Consider the following 24,633-nt stretch of genomic DNA (forward strand, 5'->3'; position numbering starts at 1 on the left):
AATAAACTGGTCTCATTGTCAATTAGGCTTGAGTGTGGTTTCTCCTTGTGGAATGTGTAATATCAAATTGCATAAGTGTGACATTGATTTCTTGATACTTTTATTGCTTTCATTTGACTAAGTACATGTGGATAGGCGTTCTTACCGTTCAAATAAGCCTTAAATTACCTTTTGTTAGCCCGTTTGAACCCTTGTAGCCAATGTTAATTACATCCTATGAGCTACAATCCAAGAATTTGCCTACCTTTTTCGGGACGATCATGATTTGCTTGTTTATCATGTTTATTTTGCTATTATGGTTGGGTTGGGACTTATTGTTGTCCTGTGGGTATAGCAAAATACTTTTAGCGATTGTGTTGTATCCTTGTGTTGGAAAAGAAAAATATGAAGCGAAAAAAAAAAGAAAAAAAAAAGAAAAAAAGAAGAAAGAAAAAATCGAAAAATAGAGAAAAGAAAAGAAAAGAAAGAGATTGCTTCATTTGGTTTTGTCAAGGATCAAAAGGATGGTTGTTAGAGTCTAATGCATAATTGGAGAGTAATTTATTAGCTCTCACATGTTGTAAAGTTGAGATCATTTCTCTAAGTTGGGTTCATTTATTATCAAAGATTTGGTTTTTGTTTTGGTTAGCGCTGCGACTACCGTCTTAGCTCCACATATCCATAACGTGCTTTGGCACAAACCACTTCTATTCCTTTAACCCATTTGCCACCCTTATTGTCCTTGATACATGTACTTTTGTCTACATATGATGATTGCATATTAGTTGGGGAAGTCCCTATCACATTAGATTGCATGCATGTTTTATAAGTCGAGTGAGTGTTTCTACTTCTTTCTATCTTTACACATAACTCACCCTATATACTTATGAGTGCATGAGTGAATCCGCGAGAATCCGACTAATTTGTCTTGCAAGATCGAAAGGTATTTGGCATTTGTCTATAGTATGGTGACTTGAGACTTGAGCTACGTTTTCTATTTCCCGTACCTTTGAATTTGTTTTATTGGTACACTTTAGTCATTACTTTGTTACAGATATGGATAGCTTGAGATTTGTATGTGCATTAAACATTAGCTCTGAGTCGTTTATTCACCATTTGTATGATTGCCTTTTGTATTGTGTATTGCTTTGCTTGAGGACAAGCAAAGAGATGGTTTGGGGAAGTTTGATGAGTCATAATTATATACATATTTATGCCTCCCCTTAATTGCTTTTGATACGGTTTTCGTGCTAGTTTATAGCATTTACATGCCTTTTAAGTTAGAATGTCGATACTTCCGCCTTTTGATGTTTAATGCAGGAATGATGCATTTGAGGAGCAAAGGAATGAAATGGGCATCGCGGAGTGAGCATGAAGGGATACACGAAGCATGGCACGAGAATCCATAAGAACGAAGGAAGAGAAGTTAAGAAGAAAACACGAAGAAAAGAGCTTCTTATTACAAGTGCCTAATTTGAAGAGCCATATCTCGAGTTCTACAACATATTTTCAAGTAATTCCAATTAGAGGTGAAAGCTTATCCTCTTAGCTTTCCAACGCCACAAAAATCGCTTGTTTCTGACAAGTAACGAAGAAATGGCGGCCGTTTGAAGTTCAGTGCGCGAAGTAGGAAATTGGTGCCTCGATCGAGTCAACCTTGGCTCGATCGAGGAACTTCATGCTCGATCGAGTCACTCTCAACTCGATCGAGGAACCAACCTAATCAACTAAATTTCGCAATGTCCAGAGTTGGGTGTTCTTGAACTTTGGTGCCTCGATCGAGTCACTCTAGACTCGATCGAGGAACCTTCCAGTTTTATAATTCCCGCAACTTTTCTTAAGTCGGTTATGTATTGCTATAAATACCAAAACTTGTACCCTAAGTTATTTGATGCTTTATTTTACATAGGTTTAGTATAGCTACCTTAGAAAACTCTCTCAAATACTTAGTTTAGTTTAATTATTGTTCGGATCTATTGCCTTTAATTACGGTATTGTTTTAATCTTTCTTCAATTATTATTTCAATTACTTGTTTATCTTTATTATTGTTCATCATGTTTTCCATTACTATTATTGTTATTCTTTCTATTATGCGTAGCTAATTTCCTCATCTAGGATGAAGGGGATCTAGGTTAATTAGAAAGGGGAAATTGATTAATTGCTAGTGAAATCGTTTAAGTTGTCGTTTGATTATTGTTCTTATTCTAGTTAATTAACTTAGGCCTGAGTTGTTAATTAGTGTAGCGAATTAATCCTTTCACCGACCGGGTTAGAATTAATATAGGCTGCGGTAATCAAATAGATTGTATCTAATTATAGCGACCGCATGTTAGAATCGATCTAAAGGGCATAATAGAGTCGACCGATCTTATGACCTTAGACAACTTGGTAGATCTAGCAATTGATTAATAAACCCCATATAATTGACCTAGAGAACCGGAAATCCTAGACTTTTAATATCATCGTTTAAACCACTTTTTATTACTCGCACTTAGTTGGTTAGATAACAAACAAAACAAACCCCCAGAAAACGGTTACCTTTAAGACAGATTTAAATATAAACAAACTAGATAATCACCGCCTCCCTGTGGATTCGACCCTGACTTACCGCTAGCTATTTTGTTAGTAGTAGTTTAGGTTTACTTTGATTAAGGCCAACGACTGAAAAAACCTTATCACACACGAAAAACGGTAAATAGTCTTAAAAAGCAATAAAATGTTTTTTAAAAAGCCTTTGATCAACTAATAGTTGATCAAGAATGGCCACGGAATTGCCCACTTGCTTGGCTCCTGACTACAAGAAGTAGCCTCTACAGTGCTCATCTCCACAGCGGCACTTTTAGCAACTCCGACATCCGCAGAACTCAACGGATCAGCATCTCCAACATCTTCCCAGTCAATGACCTCATCTGGCTCATCAAAATCCAAATCGGACTCCGTCACCTTGACTGGCTCCTCTTCAGTGCCATAGCTAAGACATCCTAGACCGCCTCTTTGAACAATTGGCTCCTTCACAACTGGAGCATCATGCGGCTCTTCCTTCCCCAAACCATCCTGCAGTATCCAAAACAGAAGAATCTTTCTCCAATTTGCTCCCAATCTGGGGCGGAGGTGTTACAGCAGAAATAGGCATAGAGGTAGGCATGTCAGAAAGCACAAAATAAGATTTCTTTTCAGAAATCACATTACAAGTGACTGGTCACATGGGGTCTTTCTTCTTAGCGGTCTGGGCAAAAACGATGGAATGTTTCCCTACTTTGAAGGTCAAGGTCCCTGAGCCAACATCTATAACTGCACCAGCAGTGTGCAGAAATGGTCTACCCAAAATGATAGGAATGTGAGCATCCTCGGGCATATCTAACACAACGAAGTCAACTGGGAAAAAGAACTTCCCTATTTGTACAGGAATATCCTCTAAGACTCCTATAGGCTGGACCGCATGAACAGCGACCATCATACGATCATGTTAGAATCGCAAATTTGGTCAAACCCAACTTCCTAGCCAGACTCAATGGTATGACACTAATGCTAGCCCCTAGGTCACACAAGGCCTTCTCAATAGAAAAGGTGCCAATACTACATGGGACTGAAAAGCTACCTAGGTCTTCTAGTTTGTGAGGTGCAGTATGAGTTAAATAAGAGCATGACTCCTCAGTTAGTGCGACAGATTGCACAGTACCAAGTAACTTCTTTTTAGACAAAAGCTGCTTCATAAATTTCATGTAAGCAGGCACTTGATTAACTAATTCAAGAAAAGGAACTTGTACATTTAAGCTACGAATAACATTTTCAAATTTGTTAAACGATACCTGTTCCTTTGTCGCACCAATCTTTCCGGATAAGGGGCTGTAAGAAGTAACTTAGCCCTCTCCTCTAGGTCTCGCATACCCGCGTTAGTGGATTTAGGCTGAAAATCCACTACCTTGTCTTTGTTATAGCTCGAACCTTCTTCATACCGTCTCAAAAATGAACCATTAATCATCATCGGGTCATACTTTGGAACCGGGACTGACCCATCAGCATTTGGGTCTTGCCTCAATATTTTCGGAGTCGTCGTACCCCGAAATAAGTGGTCCCTCAAGTTATCTGGCATTAAAGGACGAAAAGGTTCATGATCAACATTTGTCGGTCGACCAAACCATGTAGGTCGATCGATCGACCGACTTTCTGAGAACGAGAACGAAAGTCTATCTTGTTGCGTGTTTGATCGATCGACCAGGTATGTCGTCGATCGACCGACATACCCGCGATCGTCTTTTTCTTGCCACTTTGTTCGTTCTCGCCTTCTTCTTACTTGGTTCCGCCTCATCTTTTCCAGTAGCTTACTCGACCATAGCGGGCCCATCAAGGGTAGACCCACTCCTCAAAGTAATTGCATTAAGGGTCTCTTTTTGATCCGGCTGCGACGGTAAATGCCCCGGAGCTCGAGTTGCACTCTTGCTAGCCAATTGAGCAATTTGGCTCTCCAACATTTTCATCCCGGCCTCTCTAGCTTGAGACTCTTTCAGCAACAAATTTTTCAACTCGGCAAAATCGGAGCCATGGGACTGCTGCTGCTGCTGCTGAGGGACATACGGAGGCTTTTGGTATGGCTGCTCTTTGCTTATGAGGGGGCACATAGTTCTGCTTTGCTATGGAGGTGGAGTCGGATTTTGGACATTTTGCTCTTGCACCTCAAGTTCGGATGGACATTCGGCTCAAAATAAGTGTTTATCGCCTATAATATTGAAAAGCAAAGACAAGCCTCATAGGGGCTAACTGGTGGTATGCAACATGTCCTTCTCCTCCACATCTCTCTTGAGACGAAAGGACCGTGCGAAACAACATTAACCTTGTATATACCTCCTTTTTGGGATCCCCCGAAGTCTATCTTGTCGAATCTCGTAGTAAGGGCCTCTATTGCAGCTACAGCAGGTGATTCAGCTGATTTCCTCTAGAATTCCCATGCTCAGCTTTATGGGTGGCTATGTCATCGATGATTTTCCACCCCTTTGTCTCACCGCTATTTTCTTGAAATCTCCCATTAGCTGCAGCATCTAGGATAGCTCTCTAATCATCATAAAGACCATTGTAGAATTGGTTGCACATAAACCACTTCTCAAACCCATGGTGCAGAATAGTTCGCACCAGCCTCTTGAAACGGACCCATGCCTCATGAAAATCCTCATCAGGACCCTGTTTAAAGCTCGTGATATGAGCTCTAATCGCACTGGTCTTCGATGCAGAGAATTATTTCTTATAAAACGCTAAGGCCAACGAATTCCAATCAGTAATCCCATTAGCAGCTCGATCCAGATCTCGGTACCACTCCCTAGCAGCATCACGGAGCGAAAATAAGAACATTGTCTCCTTTACCTGATCCGGAGTCACACCTGCTGGTTGGGGTATGGAGCAACGATGAGTCGATGAATGTCTCCATATGCTTGTTTGCATCTTCATTTGCGGCTCCCCCAAATTGGTTTCTCTCAACCAAGTTAATGTAAGCTGGTTTTGGTTCGAATTTCTATCTGTCCCCCGGTGGCAATGCGAATCCCTTGTAGAGATTCTCGCTTTCGGCTCGGAGGATTTGGCTATACTAGCTTCTTGACCATATCTACGAAGATGTGACGGTCTCCGCTGATGAAGTAGAAATAGGAGATGAAGGTGGATCCTCCTCGAATAGCTTGTTCTCGTAGTAACTGGACAGAGTACTCAGCTCTTCCTCTGTCGGCAATACTCTAGATGATTGTCTCAACTCACGCAAAGTCTTCTCAATCTCAGGATTGAACGGTAGTAATTCACCACCCTGTGACCTGCGCATAAGAGGAAACTACAAGTAGAATATGAGAATAGTTTAAGGAACAGATGTCCCTTAAACTGAGAAAAGACTAAAATAAAAATAACTAAAATTTAAGCAATTGCCTCCCCGGCAACGGCGCTAAAATTTGATACCGTCGTAGAGTACCAAAGATAAATTTATAGTCCAAACTACTACTATAGCTAGTGGCAGTCAGGGTCGAACCACAGAGAGGCGATGCAATTATTAGTTGTCTGATTTTAGTCTTAAAGTAACAAATGAGTGGGGGTTTGTTTTGAGTGATCTATGGCTAAAGGTAACAAAGCTAAGACAAATAAACGAGCTAATAAAAGAAGTAAATGAAATCAAATATTAAAAGGGTACTAAGATGATCGGTTCACTATAGTTTCGGCGGAAGTACACTAGATAGGCCTAAAACAATCACGTAAGACGGGAAAATAAGAAGTCCTCTCGGTCCATTCTTAACAGGTAGCATCTTTCGATCTCGCTACGGGTCCCTAATATCACTAATGCTAACTTTCGTCCTGAAAAGTGATTTAAAAGTCCAAATTAACTTATCTCTCGATCTTATTAATTTAGTCGTCTTAATTAGGCAGTCTATTTCCCTCCCCTGTCTTTCGATCTTTATTGGGTCGGTCAATTCCGAGGCATTCAACTAGTCGCGTGCACTCGATTCGTCAAATATAGCATTTAAATTAATTAAAATGAAGTAAAACTCACGGAGCCGGTCGATCGACCAGGTAGGCCGGTCGATCGACCATGGCGCGGTCTAGGTCTTCCTAATTCTAATGCCGCCTAACCTACAGATCCCCTACATCCTAGCACAGGGTATTTAGCTACTCATACTAGAAATAATGACAGCAATAAAATCAACAATTAAAGCATTCGAATTCATACTTAAATTAATTAAATGAACAATTAACATAAAACGATAATTGGCTTTGGGAATTCTAACCTAACAATTCTATGCTACGAACGAATTAAAGCAGCGAGTATTAAACGAAGGAACAGAAAATACCGTAGGGAGAATTGAAGAGGAAAGATCAAAACCGAATGCAAAAAGTAAACTTTATTGACGGAAATAATCTGAACTAATGACTATCGAATTGTATGTTGAGAACTTGATGATAAAACTGGATGATCAAATACTAAAACCTAAAGCTACGTTATATAAGAATACAACGTGATTCTTATTTCCTCAAACCTAATTACCATGGGCTTCTAACTTCTCGTTCTATTTATTCACGTCAGAATTAACGGTTTGGTCGATCGACCATGTAGCTCAGTCGATCGACCAACCTACGCTGTACAGGAGCTACTGGAAGTCGTGCTCTGGTCGATCGACCAGAGGCATCGGTCGATCGACCACTGTAGCTGGTAGTCCGCTTCTAAATTCTTCATAAAGTTGTCTTTAAGGCCTCGAAATGCGCACCAAGTTCGTTTCTTGAGTAAATACTTCATGTCAAATGCAACGCTAGGTACTTAGGGATGGATTTGGCCCGATATCTACTCATTTCCGCAATAATCTGCAATATTACATGAAAATACGAAAGTAGACGAAAATAGGGAAAATGGTAGCTTAAACTACACAAATGAGCTCTGAAATGCGTGTAAAAGAGGGTGTAAAACAACATATTTAGGACACGCATCAGCCACCATGGTACGATCCATCTAATTAAGGGGCCATCTTCACTTTTCAACTTGTTTTCCCAGTAGTTGCACACTCGAGTGAAGTCCACCATGTAAAGCCTGGTCCTCATTGCAATCGAACGAGCATGGTAAGAAGGAACATTAACTGGGGGCTCGATCAATCGAAGACGCTCCATAAGCCAGACCTACCAAAAGCGGGTATTAGAAAAAAAGAAAACAAAAAAAAAGAAACACAAAAAAGAAACACAAAAAAAGGAAAACGAAAAAAAAAAAAAGAAAAAAAAACGAAAAAAAAGAGAAAAAAGAACAAAAATATTCTTTTACCCGCAAAATAATGGGACTTCCCAAATACGGTAGGTCCCGGTTGGCTTTCCTGTTATCCAAGTCCAATAGGATCTCTCCTAAACACAAGCAAGCTGGGTTCCTGCGCAGCTCCATTTGCTCAATCAAGCTCAAAAGACGAGGGTCGCCCCTCATGTCCTCATCAACATGCCCTTGAAGGACATATACATGAAGTAGGCAAAACCCGAATGCCCTTCGCCTAGCAACATAAGAAACAGTAGGATCAGCCTTGTTGATGAAGCGATCGATGAAATCCAACATTCGCACTCCTTTAGAGGTCACAAGACGGTCAACATCAACTCGGCACCCAAGCAAGTCTCTAAACTTATTCTTATACCCTTGAGAAGTGGAGGGAATAGCAGGCAAATGTTCCGAATCCCAACCACCAATCGCAGCAATCTCCTCAGGAAATGGACAAATGTCTCCTCCGGGAAAGGCAACCACGTGATGATTAGAGTCCTAATAGTCAAGACAAGCATCGAGAAACGGTTTGACTACCTTGATCAATTTCAAGCTCAAAAGTGCTCCAAAATTATAAGCACCCATGTCATACTTCTCCACACTAGAGAACTCATTCGTCCACTCTTTTAGACGAATTTCAAGAGTATTCATGATGTAGGCTTATTTTGGGAGTTTTTGTGTAATAAGACGAAGAAAGACAGAAGAATTATGTGAATGAAACCTCCTACGACGTCTCTATTTATACTAAAAGTTGTTTCCTAAAATCCGTCAGAACGGACGCACTGGGGAACAGGCACAGCAGGTGTTGCGCCTCTTCGAAGGGACGCAGCTCTTGCTGCGCCTCTTCCTCAGCTCTTTTTCTGTGATTTTCCGTGTTGGATCTTTCCTAAATTCCTCAACGAATAATTTCCTATTCATACGGGTTATTATTTTGGTAAATGCGTCAGATTACCATATTTCGTGTTTCCTAGTTTCCCGGGCACGCATCTCGAGACGATATCGACATTTTCGTCGTTTTAGCACACTTATACATTTCTTTTCAATTTTCTTTTTTCGAGAATCATTTCACCAATTTAATTTCGTTTATTAATTATATCATTTTTTCGAACTTTACATTTCTCTTTTGCTTTTTTCCATTTCAAACTTATATGTTTTTATTTTTTTATTTTTTTTAAGGGGTAACCCTCCCTACCGTCCGGTCATTTCTGACCAAATTTTTGCATTTTCATTTCCGACCAAATTTTTACGTTTTCATTTCGGGTCATACTTTTTGCATTTTCGAGTCATTGTTTTGCGCTAATTTAGGCCATGTGTACAAATATATGTTCTGTGTGATTTCTGTGTAAATTTCGGTAGCATGACGGCGTAAACCGTCATCTACCAAACTTGTTCAAACATCTAACCTGCAGATACAAACAAAGCAACCCAGCAGCAAAGGCACTCAGGACATCATATATACAACCAAAAAAGGGATATGTACACCAAACTGGGGGCTCGAGCCCCAAGACAAAATCCAAATGTCCAAAAAATGTATAAATGTACAAAAATACAGCCAAAAACAAGAAGCAACGCGGAAGCTACTGCTCGTCGCCGTCTAGCTCAGCAACTCTCGCCTCGAGAGCAGCAACCTCGGCATCACGAACCTCGAGCTCTCTCAGCAAGCGAGCCGTCTCCTCTCGGGACTGGGCAAGCTCTCGCTCCATCTCGCTCTCCCTCTGCAAACAACAAAGCTGACTCATGTCAATCATTTCAAGCATAAAGGAAAATTAGAAAACTCAAAAATAAAGTAAACGGAAGGTTCATACCTGACGTCCTCGGCCACCAGCGAGTGCCTCGACGGTGGTAGCCCGCAGCCGGTTGGCTACCCTCCACAAATCCATGAACCGGGATGGCGCGACCTGCATTTCAAAAGGAAAAATGTTTAGCAATGGAGCAAATGTGAGCAAATGTGTTCTTACACGAAAACTATATAGACTAGAAGACTCACCCTCCGGATCAGATGCTGCCAATCGTCCAGGCTAGCATCTCTCACCGCCACGTCAAAGTCACGTAGCTCGGAGATCGTCGTCATCCCCATTGTGTCGGTGTACTCAAGGGTCTCGGGGTACTCTGGGGGCTCGATGCCCGCTGCCTCGACCTCCTGCAAAGTCAGATGATTTCCGTTAACCGATGATCCTTCATCATATGCTCAAACAATCAAAATGAAAGAGGGCAAAACACTTACCACAACCGGCCAGTACGCCAACCTCCTGTAGAGGAACGCCGAGTAGTCCTCACAAGGAAGGAGGAGGGCGACGCCATCCAAGTCAGTCTCTCTCTCTCTCTCAGCCTCAGAAGGCTCCCTAAACATCGTCCTAGGAGGATCGATGGGAACCGTCAAGACATCCCGGGAGCACTGTCGAGCGAAGCGCTCCCCGAAGTACCACACAGGACCCATCGACGTCCTCAGCAGCAGCCGGGTCGAGCTCCTAGGTCGAAGGACCTCGGCCACAAAAGGAGGAGCGCCAGCGTACTCCTCCCAAAGCCTAGGCACCCACTAGAAAAGCAAACGAAGGGTCATTCTTATGATCAGTTCTAAAAGAAAGAGAAAGAAAGACAGACAAATGTAAAGCAAAATACTCACGCCGTCCAACTGAAGAGCGTTCACCTACCGCCGACAGACGTCGTGAAAGGAACGCCGACTCCTCGTGCGGCACATCACCCAATCCCTCACAACGGGATAGACCTTCTCCACCGGCTCCGTCCTCTTGGGCGCGAGGCTCGGAAAGTAGGAGTACACCCACGCCTGTAAATCAAGATAATCAACAACAATCTTTCGTAATTTGACAAGAAAAGAGATGAACTTTTATGAGAAGAAATAAAGGTTCATACCTCCAACAGCAGTCCAGGGCCGACAGCAGCAGGAGAAGTCCCCTTCTCCATCAACTCCGGATGAACCATAGCCCTCATGAAGCGGATGAGGACCGCAAAACCAGCAGTGACCCAGTCCCAATGGCCTAGGGAGCTCAGGTCAGAAAGGAAGGGAAGAAGCTTCGTCGAAAGCCTCTCGCCCTTGTCTCTGAGGTAAATCAAAGACAGAAACCACCAGAGCCACAAGCGGACTCTCTGCTTTGCAGTGTAGGGAGGAGGAGCCGTCTCCCTCCCCTCGATCACCACCAACGCCACAAGCGGACTCTCTGCTCTGCAGTAGAGGGAAGAAGTAGTCCCGCACGTAAGAACTAGGCACCAAGCCAGGTACCGCAGTCGCCTTCGGCGCCAAGTTCTAGCCGATCAACCTCCTGGCCTCCGCCGAGTCAACCCTCTTGGCCGTCTCTAGCCACTCCACCACCTCAATCCCACACCGCAGACCAGAAATCATGCCGTAGTCCTCCAACGTGACCCCCACCTCACCAAAAGGCATGTGAAACGTGGAGGTCGTGTCCCAAAACCGGTCCAAGAACGCTCGGATGAGACTGAGGTTAGCTCAAAGCTTCCTCCTCGCAATGTCCCTCCAGTCCTGCACCAAGGCACCGAACTCTCCCCGCTCGATCATGGCCCACTCCTCAGCCGACAGCCTCTCGTAGCACCCCATCGTTGTCGTGTAGCCCGAGAACGACCTGATGTTCCCGGCCTCCTATGTTGATTTGAAACAAAAGCTATCTTTAGCTCAAATGAAGGAGAAAAGGAATGACAAACAGAAACAAAAGCTAGCGACCACCTCGTCCAACGTTGGCCCGTCTTGGGGCCTCCTCCTCCTCAACAGCCTCCTCTTCCTGGACCTCGTCCTCAGCAGCCACCACCGCAGCGGTGAAAGCCTCCTCCAACGCCTCCTCAAGCACCTGAGAAGGGTCAACAGCAGTGTCTATGTCTATGGGATCCCTCCCAGATGTAGAAGCCTCGTCACCTGCAAAATTACGGTAAATTTAGGCCGCGTCAAATGACGACAAGCCTTGATTAGGGGATTTACGAGTTTTTGGAGCTCCGAAATCGCTCTTTTCTTGCCATATTTGGCAATTTTCCCACAAACCCGTCCGTTCATGTGATGATTTGGGTCAAGTCAAGCCTAAGTTGAAGCCTAGTCATGGGTTCGAGTCGGAATTTCAGTAGCATTTCGTTATAACGACGATTATGCCATAAAAAGTGTCCTGAAAAAGCCGTCACAAACCAAAATTCCGAGATGGTAGGAAGTTTACCCATCACACAAGGATCCCAAATATCAAGTTTCGTCACAAATGGGCAATCCTAAGGTCATTTTCGAAGCAGTTTACGGTTTAGCTGTGAAACCGTCTCAATTTCACTCAAATGCTCAAAACCCAATGAAAATTCGAAACAAATACATGGTTATGACCCTTATGTTGCCAATTGGCCATTTACAAAGTCAATTTTGTAAGGCAGGGTCATTTGGGGGAAAAGCCCCAAATTTTCGACTAATTAGGGTCGAAAACCCTAATTTTGTCGATCCCGTTTGAGCAAATATGGAAGATAAATGCAAGATCGATACACATACCTCGATTAGTCATGGCAAATGCAACCTTTTGGATCAAATTTCGACAGAAATTGTTGGAATTTGAGAGAGTAATTGAAATTTTGTGTTTCGAATAAATGAAATGAAACCCCTGTTTCATCGGGTTTTTACACAGAAAAGACACGCCCAGGAATAGACGCAGCAAGTGTTACGCCTCTTCCAAGGGATGCAGCTCTTGCTGCGCCTTTTCCTCAGCTTTCCTTCATATGAATTTTCAAAAGTTCGTTATGAGTTCGTTATTTTTGTGGGCCCATCCTTGGTGCGCCTCTTCCTTGATGCTACATCACATATTTGGTCCATTTGATGTATGTTCTTCACCCGGATCCACATCCTCCAAGCCAACAACAAATTATCGCCTTATTTTCTTACCCAAGACCTAGCTTGTCACAACGAGCATTCCTTCTTTGACAGGTGTTTCGACACGCCTTTATTAAGTTCCCCCAGCGAGAGTACACGGATAGACTTTCCCTCTCGAGACATGGAGATCAGTTCCCGATTAAGTTCCCCAGCGAGAATTCACGACCGACGGTCACTTCCTCTCGAGACATGGAGATCAACATCGACCCCAAATTCTTTCGAAGTTTGTTTGAAGCTGAACACAAACAGATTTATTCCAGCGGTTCCAGACTCTGTCCTGCTGTTCTTCCCCAAAATCATCGTTTTATTACCCAGGCGAACCTTCATATCTCTTAGGTAACCCTTTTCAGAAAAAAAAACCCTTCAGATCTTTCAGAAACTTACCTTAATCCTTCAGACAACCCCTTTTAGTCCTTCAGAGAGTTATCCTTAAGCCTTTCCTTTAGTGCGAGACAGCCTTCAGAGTTAGCCTTCAGAAGTGTTAAGAAGTTCCTTCAGAATCCCTGTGGCCCCTAATGCCTTCAGACACCAAATAATCTTCAGACCAAAGAGTTTCGTCGAAGCGTCTTCAGTCCCATTTCACTCAGAGGTATCTCAGGTATGGTCTCTTCTTATGGCTAGCGAGCTTCCTTATGTAGTCTAATGGACTTTAAACAACCCTCCCCGATAGTCGACAGACTCTAAAATGTTCCCGACGATAGGTCCTTGGTTCAGACCCCTTGAGCCGCCCCGCATCGCCATAGTCGTCATGTTGTAATCTTCGATTGACCTGATGGCTATACTTTGACTTTCGCCTTATCCAAGCCTCAGTCAAAGTGGGGGCTCTATAGATACCTCATTTCTGCACCTCCCGCAAACCACCCGGTGATGATTGGGCCGCATGTTTGGTACGCGGAACGATTTGTGACAGTTCGTAAGTTTATCGTTAAGTGATCGCTCAAACATTGATGTCTACCTCTTAATTGTCATCTACGCGCCGATACGGTCGTTTTGACAGTAATTAGAGTACATTTGGAGTCCGGGCCTAAAACCGTCTTCATTTTCTGACAACCATTAAAATGCCGAGTCGGAATGTTCTGGAATGTTCCGGATATTTCTATTCCATATTTTATAAATCTTTTAATCTTTGGTATACAATTTCCCGTAATATTCACACAAAATATTAAGGAAAACCAAATTATTCCGTTATTCCATAAACTAAACACGGAAATCTTTCTTCCGCAGGAGGAAACCACTTGGGAATAGACGCAGCAGGTGCTGCGCCTCTTCCAAGGGACGCAGTGCCTGCTGCGCCTCTTCCCAAGTCCTTTTCTACGTATTTTTCGTATCTTTTTCATATCTTTTCGAGATTCACTTCCAAAGTCTCTCCGAAAACCCTACTTCCTCCACATGATTAGTATAAATAGGAGCCTTCGCTCCTCATATTTCTCACGCGAGTGTCCGCCCTTCTCTTCTCCCTTTGCATTCTAGACCACGTTCTTACTTTTTGGCGTCTACGTGCTTGAACTTTCGACCACGTAAGCTCGGATCCTTCTGAGTACCATCCTCGTTTTGCATGGCCGACCAATTTGACCAACTCCACCATAATCAACTTTAATCAATCTTAATCTTTTTCCTCTTACGAGGGCACTTTCGTTACATTCGAGTCGAGCATCACTAAACGTTAACTTAGTTCATCTCGTTTCGTCAAACATGTAAGTCTGAGGGTGTAAATCTCTCTTTTATTTATTGTTATTTATTTATTGTAATCATATTGTAAGGTTTATGTCGAAAATACAATTAAAACCGATTTATAAAACCATGCTTTAACCCCCCTTTTTACGGATTATCAGAGGACAACCGTCGAGAAAGGATGCAGCAACTGCTGCCCCTCTTCGAAGGAGCGCAGTACCTGCTGCGCCTCTTCGTGAGGTTCTGCCGCAGTTCCTGCTTCCTTTCTTCTTCCTTCGTCCTTTGTCAATTCGTTTGTTTTTTATTTGTTTTCGTTTTTTTTCTTCGATTCCTTGATATAATAGCATAATAATTTAACATGTAATATATTGTTCATTATCATTAACATATAATTCATCTCATTAATTCCCGACACAAATCCCAAGTAATTAATATTTGCGGGTTTTCGTCATTAAAGTCAAAACCGGATTGTAGAAATTCGATTCATTCATATTGAGTTTCCGGAATTTGATCGTTGATATATTCTCACCTGTTTATTATCATATTTATCATTAATCCGTCATTAATTCATCATTAATAATCTGGTTAGTTTGATTAATTAGTTTAGTTTTTTAATTTGTAATTAATCTCTTTAATCATGTAAATAATTCATCCTAATTTAGTTTTCATCCATGTTTATCGCTTTCATGACCATCAATCATATGTAAATAACCTGTTAATCACTTTCATCCGAGTAAATAATATAATCAAGCATTAAAATCACCAACGAGCATTAACAATTCGCAATTTCGGCTTCACAGCCAGAACTGAGCCAAGGAACAGACGCAGTGACTGCTGCGCCTCTTCCAGAGGGCGCAGCTCTGCTGCGCCTGTTCCTGGCTAACTTCTGTCTCTGAACTCCCGTTTTGCCTTGACTTAGTTTTGTTACGTAATTAATTAACTACTATTCGTATTATCGCCTAATTTCTGTTCGTTCATTCATTTATTCTTTTTCTCAAATTATCCGTTTTAAAAGTATTTTCGACATAAATCATTTAACCCGATGTAATTATTGTTATTTTCATTATTGTAATTTTCTTTATTGTATTTCTTTTATTGTATCACTTGTATGCTTTTACATGTAATTGAACTTAAGTCCCAATTCGACCCAATTTATGTGCTAATTACTTGTTCACCGACTTACTCTAATTCTCACATGCTAAGATTAATCTAATGGATGTTGCATTGCATGCATATAATCGATAATATATCATGTATAGATAATTTCCCTAATCATTAGTAGAGGCCGCTATCGAGGTGGGCGGGATTAGGTGTTCGATCAAAAGAGCTTCCTAATACGTACCCTCACCCCTTACTCCAGATCTCTGTGAACATCCATGTACATTGGCATCCACGAGAGTCATTCTAGACATAGAATGCTAAGGGTAACGAGTTCGTGGTGTTCATGTCACAACTTTGTGTCTTGACATGGCACGAGGTATTCGAACGGTTTCCAATTTTCCACAATAAATTGGTGGCGACTCCACAAATTCAAACGCTTGTTCTCTTCCCAAGCGCCCCCGTGGGCCCATTGTCCACAACGGCAAACATGTTTTGAACCACTGTTTTCTTTGAAGCATGCGGTAGCTTGAATTCAACTTTTTCCTCCCCGACCTTGAATGACAATAGTCCCTCTTTGACATCTATGGTAGCTCCTCCCGTGGCCAAGAATGGCCTACCAAGAATGATACGAGAGCGTCTTCCCATAGGGATGTCCAACACAATAAAATCGGTAGGAATTGAAAGCTTACCAATTTGAACCATGGTATCCTTGAGAATCCCATTTGGAGATTTGATTGTCCCATCGGCAAGCTTGATTGTAATGGAAGTGCGGGCTAAGCTTGAAACATTCAACCTCTTCACAAGGGCAAGTGGTATGACACTCACACTTGCCCCTAAGTCACACAAAGCACTATCCACCTTTTGGTCACCAACGGTACATGGAATTGAGAAACTCCCGGGGTCATCAAGTTTAACGGGGATTTCTTTAGACTTGACCACATTGCACTCTTCACTTGAGGCATAAATCTCATGGCCACTAATGTCCACTCTTCTAGAAATGACTTCTTCAAGGAATTCGGAATAATGAGGCATATCCACCAAAGGTGGATTAGAGGTTTCCATTTTCATTACCAAGTCCATAAATTTGTCATGCCTTGAAGTGTCATTTGCTCCTCCTTGATTGTCCAAAGAGTGTTCTTCCACTATGATCATGTCTTCTTTTTCCGGGCTCTTCTCAACTTCTACCATCACATTTGGTGCTTCCACAATTTCTTCAAGCACAAATTCTTCACTCATAGTGGTTAGTGTAGTCATAACCATCTCTCCTTTATCCAGGCCGACTTCAACATCCAAGCTTGTACCATGAATTGTCATTATTTGGTCAAGCACATAATCTCCCATGCTCTCTTTTTCGGGCTCATGGTCAACTTCTTGAAATGTTTCCATAGCCATGGAAAATGGAGTAGTGTATGGTAACTCCCCTTGACTTGGCAAACCAAATGACTCTTCTTTTTCCTCTTCAACTCCAACCATGATAGCATTAACTTCCTTTGCCTTCATAGGGTCCCTTGGATTTTGCCCTTGTCTTAGAAATACACCCGGTGGTTTTTGAAAACTCATGAGAACTTGGGAAGCCACTTTAGCTTCAAGACTCTTTATTTGTTGTTGTGTATTACTTGTCAAATCCCTTATCAACTTCACCAAGTTGTCATATTTATCATCTCCCATGGAATTACTAGCTTGGGGTGGTGGCTCTTGGTTGAAAGGTTGGTTGAAAATTGGAAGAGGAAAGCCATATCCTTGATCTCTAAAGTTGGAATTTTGGTTGTTGTTTTGTCCCCCTTGGAAGTTAGCTCTAGGACCATTGTTGTTGAAGTTTGATCCTTGGCCTTGTTCTTGAAACCCTTGAACATACCCTTGCCCAAATCCTTGATTTGCTTGGTTCACTTGATTCCCTTGGTAAAACCCTTGGTTGCTTTGATTTCCACCAAAATCTTGGTACCCTTGTGGTTGGTTACCATAGTTTTGATTTTGATTGTTGTTTGGCCATTGGTTTTGATTTTCGGGGTTAGACCTTTGTTTGGGGAATGTTACCCTTGGTTGAGAAAAACCGGGTGGATTATTTGGGGCTTGTGGTTGAAGGTGTTGTGGGTTTTGAACATTGACACTTTTGTAGCTAAAATTGGGGTGATTCCTTAAACCGGGATGGTAGAAGTTAGTGTTTGGATTGTAGACATTGGGATTGTTGTAGGGTGGTCTTAGTGGTCTTGTATTGTTGTTATAGCTTTAGAAAGAATTAACATCTTGAACATTCTCTTCATAGCCACCGTTATAGTTGTTGGCACACAAATCAAAGGTATGACCGCTCCCTCCACAAAGCTCACAACTTGAAGTTTGAACCACTTCCTCCATGGGTGGCCCATGTGAGGTTGTGGCTTGGTGCACTTGATTTCTTTGTAGCTTTTCAAGTTGTTTTGTGAGTAAGTCAAGCTTGGCATTTGTCTCGGAGTTGGAGGGGTTTTCCTTAGGGAACTTGTCATTCCTTCTTAGCATGTTTCCTCTCGACCCACAGTTTGCTTCCGGGTCTACCATTTTCTTGATCAATGTCGTGCCTTCTTCATCATTCAAGTGATCAAATCCTCCCCCCGCGGAGGCATTTACCATCTCCTTAGTCCTAGGTAGCAACGTTTGAAATAATGTTTGAGTGATGTACCATTCCGGGATTCCATGATGGGGACAACTTGCTATTAAGTCTTGATATCGGTCCCAAGCTTCACCTAAAGACTCCCCGTCTTGTTGTTGAAATATATGAATCTCATTACGGAGCATTGCGGTCTTTGATGAAGGGTAATGTTTGGCTATGAATGCTTTAGCCAAGGCATCCCATGTCGTGAAGGTATCCGGGGGTGAATGTTCAACCACCGGTCCGCCTTGCCCGTCAATGAAACCGGAAACAACATCATTCTCAAGGTGTCCTCGGACACCTCATTCTTTTTCATCATTGAAACCTTCCTCTTAAACTTCCGGAGGTGAGCATGAGCATCCTCTTCAATATGCCCCCCGAACAAATCCTTCTCAATCAACCCGACTTGGGCGGGATGCATTTCAAAGTTGTTTGGGGCCAAGGTGCCAAAATTAATAGGGTTACATGAATCATTATGGTTAGGCCAGTTGTGATCTCGTAGAGCCATTTGTGGTGGAGGGTTTGGTATATGATGGGGTGGTGTTTGAGGTGGGCTATTAGAAAATTGGAAGTTGTGAAATGGATTTTCTATTGGAGGCTCAATTGTGTTGTTTGGTTGTTGTTGAGTTATGTTTTCAAAGAGAGGTTGGATGAGTGGATTTGCTTGGTTTATAGTTGCTTGAGAAGAGGTTTTAACCCTTGCAATTGTCATATTCCGTAAGGCTCGAAAAAGCCTTTCGGGGTCGGAGTCAAAGAGCAAAGCTTGATGGTTCCTCCTAGGCATGCACTTGACAAACCGTAAGACTCCTAGTGCTTTTACACACTAAGGTAAGGCAAAAATCACACACTCTACAAGAAACACACAACTACTAAAGCAAACAACAAGTAGCTAAGACTAAGCCTAAGACTCGAACTAACTAAGAATAACCTAACGCCATCCCCGGCAACGACGCCATTTTGATATAGGGATTTGTCATCAGTTCCCAATCAAAAACAATTTATAAAGAACCCAAATTAAGTAGTATAATTAGGGTGTCGAACACAAAGATGGCGGGGGTGTATACTTAAACCGTTTAAGTCCCAATTTAGCCTAATAAATGAAGGAGCTTTGATTAATGGTAAACTAAGATGCAATTAAGGAATAAAATTAAACTAAATGAAAATATAGTTGATCAATATGAGAAAGACTAGAGCTTTCGGGTTTACTCGGGTTATTGGGCATGAAACAAGGCAAATATGGGAAATAGGTGATTCAAATAGTCAAGGAATTATGCCTAATGTCTTAGGACATCTAGAAATTCATTAACCCACTTTCATGCAATTAACTAAATCTCGTCACACACATACACAAAGATCATCCAATAGTCTACACACCAAGATTGTTCATCCACTAGTATAGACACCAAGATAACCAAACATGTGAGAAAATACTCAAACTTTCATAGGAGCAATTCTACAAACACTTCATGTGTAAGGAAGTGACAACCATTAAAACACCCAAATCAATATGTTATCAACCCAAATTCACACCCATTTACTACCCAAGATCCCCCTAAGCTCTAGATGAGGACTACTCACACATGTTTAAGGATGAAAATCTAACAATAAGATGGAACAATACACACACAAACATGTTAAACATAATAAAGATAGAAACTTTGAATGAAAACAAGTAAAGAACAATAAATGTAAACTAATGAACTAATTGTAAATAAAAGATGAGAATTGTACCAACAAAGATGAAAGGAACAAACTTGGATGATAATGGAAGATGAATTTCTTCTTGTCTTCCAAATACAACCCAAATGACTAAATGTAAACTATTGAGAAAATGAAGAACTAGCATAAACTAGAGAATAATTAAACTAATAATTAAGGAAAGATTACTTTTTATTGAATAAAAATGAGAGAGGGAATATTAGGGTTCTACAAATATTTGAGAGGAGGATAAACTAATCTAATTTCAATTCTAAAATATGGGTAATGTAATGTCTATTCTAATCTAATTCTAATATAATTGAAAGGTTGTGTGTCCCTTATATACTAGTCTCACAATAATACAACTAATACACTAATAATAATAATAATAATAATAATCTAATAATAATAATAATAATAATAATAATAATAATAATAATAATAATAATAATAATAATAATAATAATAATAATAATAATAATAATAATAATAATAATAATAATAACAAAAACAAACGACACAATACACAGACACATCGACAAAATACCTGTCAAAACTGAGCAAAAACAGAGCATGGGAGTCCCCGGCCGCCGGCCTGGGCACCGGTAGCGAGACCGTCGAAGCAAAGGGAAGGAGTTGATGATGTGTGCGAGTTGCCGGTGTGTCAGCTGCCGGGCAACCGGTATAGAGACACAATTGATGCGAGATTGTTGAATTGGGTGTTGCGTGCCGGTAGCCCGGTTGCCGGTGGTTATGACCGGTAGCGAGAACTTCACAAAAGGAGAGAAATTGAGTGTGTTCCTGCCGGTGGGTTGAGTCGGTTGCCGGTTGGCCGGCAAAGACAACATGCGGCGTTTATGCGAGTTGGTTTAAGGAGGGAGTAGTGGGTCGTGGTTGCTACTGTTGTGGCTGCCGGTGGTGGACGAGTGTTGGGTGATGATGGTGGTTGGCTGTGGTGGTTATGGGTGGTGGCCACGGTGGTTGTGGGTGGCTGTAATGGTGGTTGGAAGATGGTGTTGAAGATGGGTTGATTTATGGTTGTTATTTGTATGTTGATGGACGGGGGTGGAAGACGAGGTCGTGGTGGCTTCCACGGTGGTCAATGGTGGTGATGGGTGGTTGTATTATGAAGTTGGAAGTGGGAGGATGTTATTGGTGGTGATGGGTGGTTCCCACGGTGGCTGGAGGTGGCTGTTGTGGTGGTTGAAAGATGGGTGGAGGAAATGGTTGTATTTGTATGTTTGTGGCTAGGGGTAGAAGAAGGGTTCGTGGTGGCTGTTGTGGTGGCATACGGTGGTCATGGGTGATTGGGATGTGATGTTGGAAGTGGAGGGTGGTCAGTGGTGGTGAGTGGTGGCTGCCGCGGTGGCTGGAGGTGGTAGTAAAAGCTCAGCAAAGACCGTCTGAAGTTAGCAGCTGCTCCTTAGTTTATTTTTCCAAAGCTTAGCTTATTTTCACCTCCGTCATTTCTTCTCATAATCCCGTCTTGCTCTTCCGCCTCACTTTCCCGTCTCGCCTGCACATTAAATTAATATAATAATAATAATAATAATAATAATAATAATAATAATAATATACATAAATACAATTAATTATTAATTATAAACTAATACGACTAGTTATTATAAATTAGTAATTAAATGAGCTTTTTTAGACATTTAAGCACACAAAATCGAGTCGGAATAACGTATAAATGCGGGGTAAAATACGACTAAAATGATACTTATCAGCCTGGTATATGGATCACTCTTATAGTTACTGCTCCTGCCGCCACTTTTTCTGTTTGGCTTATCATAGTCTTTTGTATTGCAGGATCCTCCAAACTTGTAACTCTTGTCTTCTTATAGCCTGATACGGGCAAGCGTCTTTGCCTGGACATCTTCGAAGGAATGACAGGGATACTTGGTTACTTCACCAAAGAGATCACTATTGGGTAACAATCCATGCCTGAACGCCTCCACTGTTGTGCCGATGTCACATATGGAAATTGATACTTTCTCCTTGTTGAATCTAGCAAGGAAGCTTCTAAGGCTCTCATCATTTATCTGGGTAATCTTGTACAAATCACTAGAACGCTTCTCCAGTTCCATGCTACTTGCGAACTGTTGGTTGAACGTATTAGTCAGATCCGCAAAGGATCTGATACTTCCATTTGGCAGGTTAATATACCACTAGAGTGCAGGACCGGTCAGGGTGGTTCCAAATCCTTTGCACATGCAAACCTGCCTAAACTCAATAGGAATAGATACAACCAACATTTTTTGTTTGTAGAAGGCTACATGGTTTTGTGGATTTGAGGTCCCGTCATAGGTCCTCATGGATGGAATCACAAATTTCTTGGGAAGATCCCTTCTAGCTATCTCGTCTATAAAGGGCGAGTCAGTATAACTTTCAGGGGCAGCCTCCTCCATGCTGGCAGGAACTTCGGGTTATTTTTTTTTTGAATTTTTCATTGAGTTTCTTAATTTCCTGGACTATTGCCATCATGACAGCTGCTCCTATTTTATCAGGCTTCTCGTTGTCATTTATGGGAATGTCATCGTCATCAACGTTGATCACTTTTTTTGCGCAACTTGGACTTCCAAAATTTGAGAAATCAAAGTGCTTGATTATTGATGAGAATGAGGTTCCTGGCTGGATTTTGGAGCTTGATCCCTTGGATTTCTCCAGCTTCTGTTTTAAGGCTGACTCAGATTCTTTCAATTGTAGGATTTCAGCCTCGGATTGAGCCACTTTTTGTAGTGCAGCAGCCAACTGTTTTTCTTGGTTGGTGGAGCCATTTTTGTGTTTTAGTTTCTTTTTGGATTTTTTGTGAAAAAAAGGAAAAAAAAAATATTAATGAGCTAGATGCCCCCACAGTGGGTGCCAATTATTTTGGGTGGATTCTGCGTAAAGCTGAATCAGGTCATGGTAGAGTGTTTGCAGGGTTAACTAACTCGTTTACTTTATATATTACTGCAGGGCAGGCTTAATAATACGTAAAGAAAAGAAAATAAAGAAAATAAGTAAGACGATAGATTTTGTACGAGGAAAACCCTTAAATGGGAAAAAAACCACGGGCGCCAAGCCAGGAGAGGTGTCACTATGATTTATGGAGAACAATCGTATTACTAGCATTATAATGTATTTTGCTCTAAGTATTGTAAAAGTATAGCTTGTAGTCTTGCGGAATATGTCTTGGAATGATCTTCACTCTTCTTTATATAGTAATCTTCATATACCGGATAATCTCCACAATTAAGGCATTTTATTCCTCTTAATGACGCCATTAATTGCACCTTCAATGCTCCATAATTACTCGGATAAATGCATGGTCAATATGATAGAATCTTCTCCTTAATTGCTCCATAATTAGTGTAATAATCACGAATTATTATTCATAATTGTGCTTGACTTGGTCAAATAATATATGCTTGAGTGACCGTTGTCCCTCCTGCCTGATGCCAGGCTCGAGCTACCCTGATGTTTCTGTCCTGAATGTTAGGCCAGGGTAGGATTGTATCCTTAATATAGTGCGGGAATATCAGGCCCAATAGTGAATATGACATGGATATTATCTACCATGAAGGGAAGGCGAATGTTGTGGCAGATGCGTTGAGTAAGAAAAGTATGAATTCTCTATGCACAGCTGTGTCACTGATGAGATTGAAATATAAAGTGACTAAGATGAGGATACATGTGATCCAGAAGAGAGATGCTAAGGGAGATTTGATAGTTGAACCAGAGCTTTATGATGATATTCAGAGAAAATAAGAACTTTATCCCAAAATCCAAGAGTAGAAGTCAAGGGTAGAGAGTGATATAGTTTTGAGGTTTTCTATCCACACAGATGGGAGTGTTCGTTTTGATGGGAGATGGTGTGTACCTAGTGATGTTGACTTGAAGAAGTTGATTATGACGGAGGCTCATTGTAATCCATATTCAGTGCATCCAAGTGGTGACAAGCTTTATAAGGTTCTGAAGCAGACGTTTTTGTGGCCTAGGATGAAGAGGGAGACAATTGATTAAGTGGCTCGATGTTTGACTTGACAGAGAGTAAAAGGGGAGCAGCGAAGACCGCAAGGTAAGATTCAGTCTCTTGAGGTACCTGAGTGGAAATAGGAATCTATCTCCATGGATTTCATTATGGGATTACCGAGAACTCGGCAAGGTAATAATATGATTTGGATGATTGTTGATCGATTGACCAAGTCAGCTCATTTTATTCCCATGAAAGATACGTGGAGTAAGGTTCAGTTGGTGAATGGCTACAAGAATAATGGGGTGACACTATATGGAGTGCCGAAGGATATTGTGTCAGATCGGGATACGAGATTCATTTCTCGGTGTTCGTAAGAGTTGCGGGAATTAATGGAGACTACATTGAAGATTAGTACCGCATTCCATCCTACGACAGATGGGCTGACGAAGAGAATAATTAAGACTTTGGGGGACATGTTAAGGGCTTATGTGATGGAATTTGGTGGTAGTTGGGAAGATAGATTGGATCTGATTGATCTTTCCTACAATAACAGCTACCATACGAGTATTGGTATGGCTTCTTTTGAGACGTTGTATGAGTAGGAGTCCGATTTGTTGGGATGATAGTGTAGAGGTAGTGGTTTTAGGACCACAAATGGTGCAAGATATGGTTGAGCAAGTGAGTTTGATTCGGCAAAAGATGAAGGCGGCCCAGGATCGACGAAAGATTACGCGGTTTTGCATCGTCGGGACATTGAGTTCCAAGTTGGGGATAAGGTTCTTTTGAAGGTGTCACCTATGGGTGGGGTGATGCGTTTTGTTAAGAAATGGAAGATATAAGTCAGAAATTGACTGGCCCTTATGAGATTTTGGATCGTTTTGGCAAAGTTGCTTATTGGTTAGCCTTGCCACCAGCTTTGGATCGAGTACACAATGTGTTTCATGTGTCTCAACTCCAGAGGTACATGAGTGACCCTTCGCATGTGCTA

General features: G+C 41.7%; 1 non-coding gene across 1 annotated transcript; it reads left to right on the plus strand.

Annotated features, from left to right (window-relative positions):
- Positions 1-18,025: 18,025 nt before the first annotated feature.
- LOC141658162 (small nucleolar RNA R71) lies at positions 18,026-18,132 on the plus strand. Its single transcript, XR_012549064.1, has one exon. It is a non-coding gene; the product is annotated as a small nucleolar RNA R71 (small nucleolar RNA).
- Positions 18,133-24,633: the final 6,501 nt, after the last annotated feature.

This window comes from Silene latifolia, chromosome 5, assembly GCF_048544455.1.
Source record: "Silene latifolia isolate original U9 population chromosome 5, ASM4854445v1, whole genome shotgun sequence".
Lineage (NCBI taxonomy): Eukaryota > Viridiplantae > Streptophyta > Magnoliopsida > Caryophyllales > Caryophyllaceae > Silene > Silene latifolia.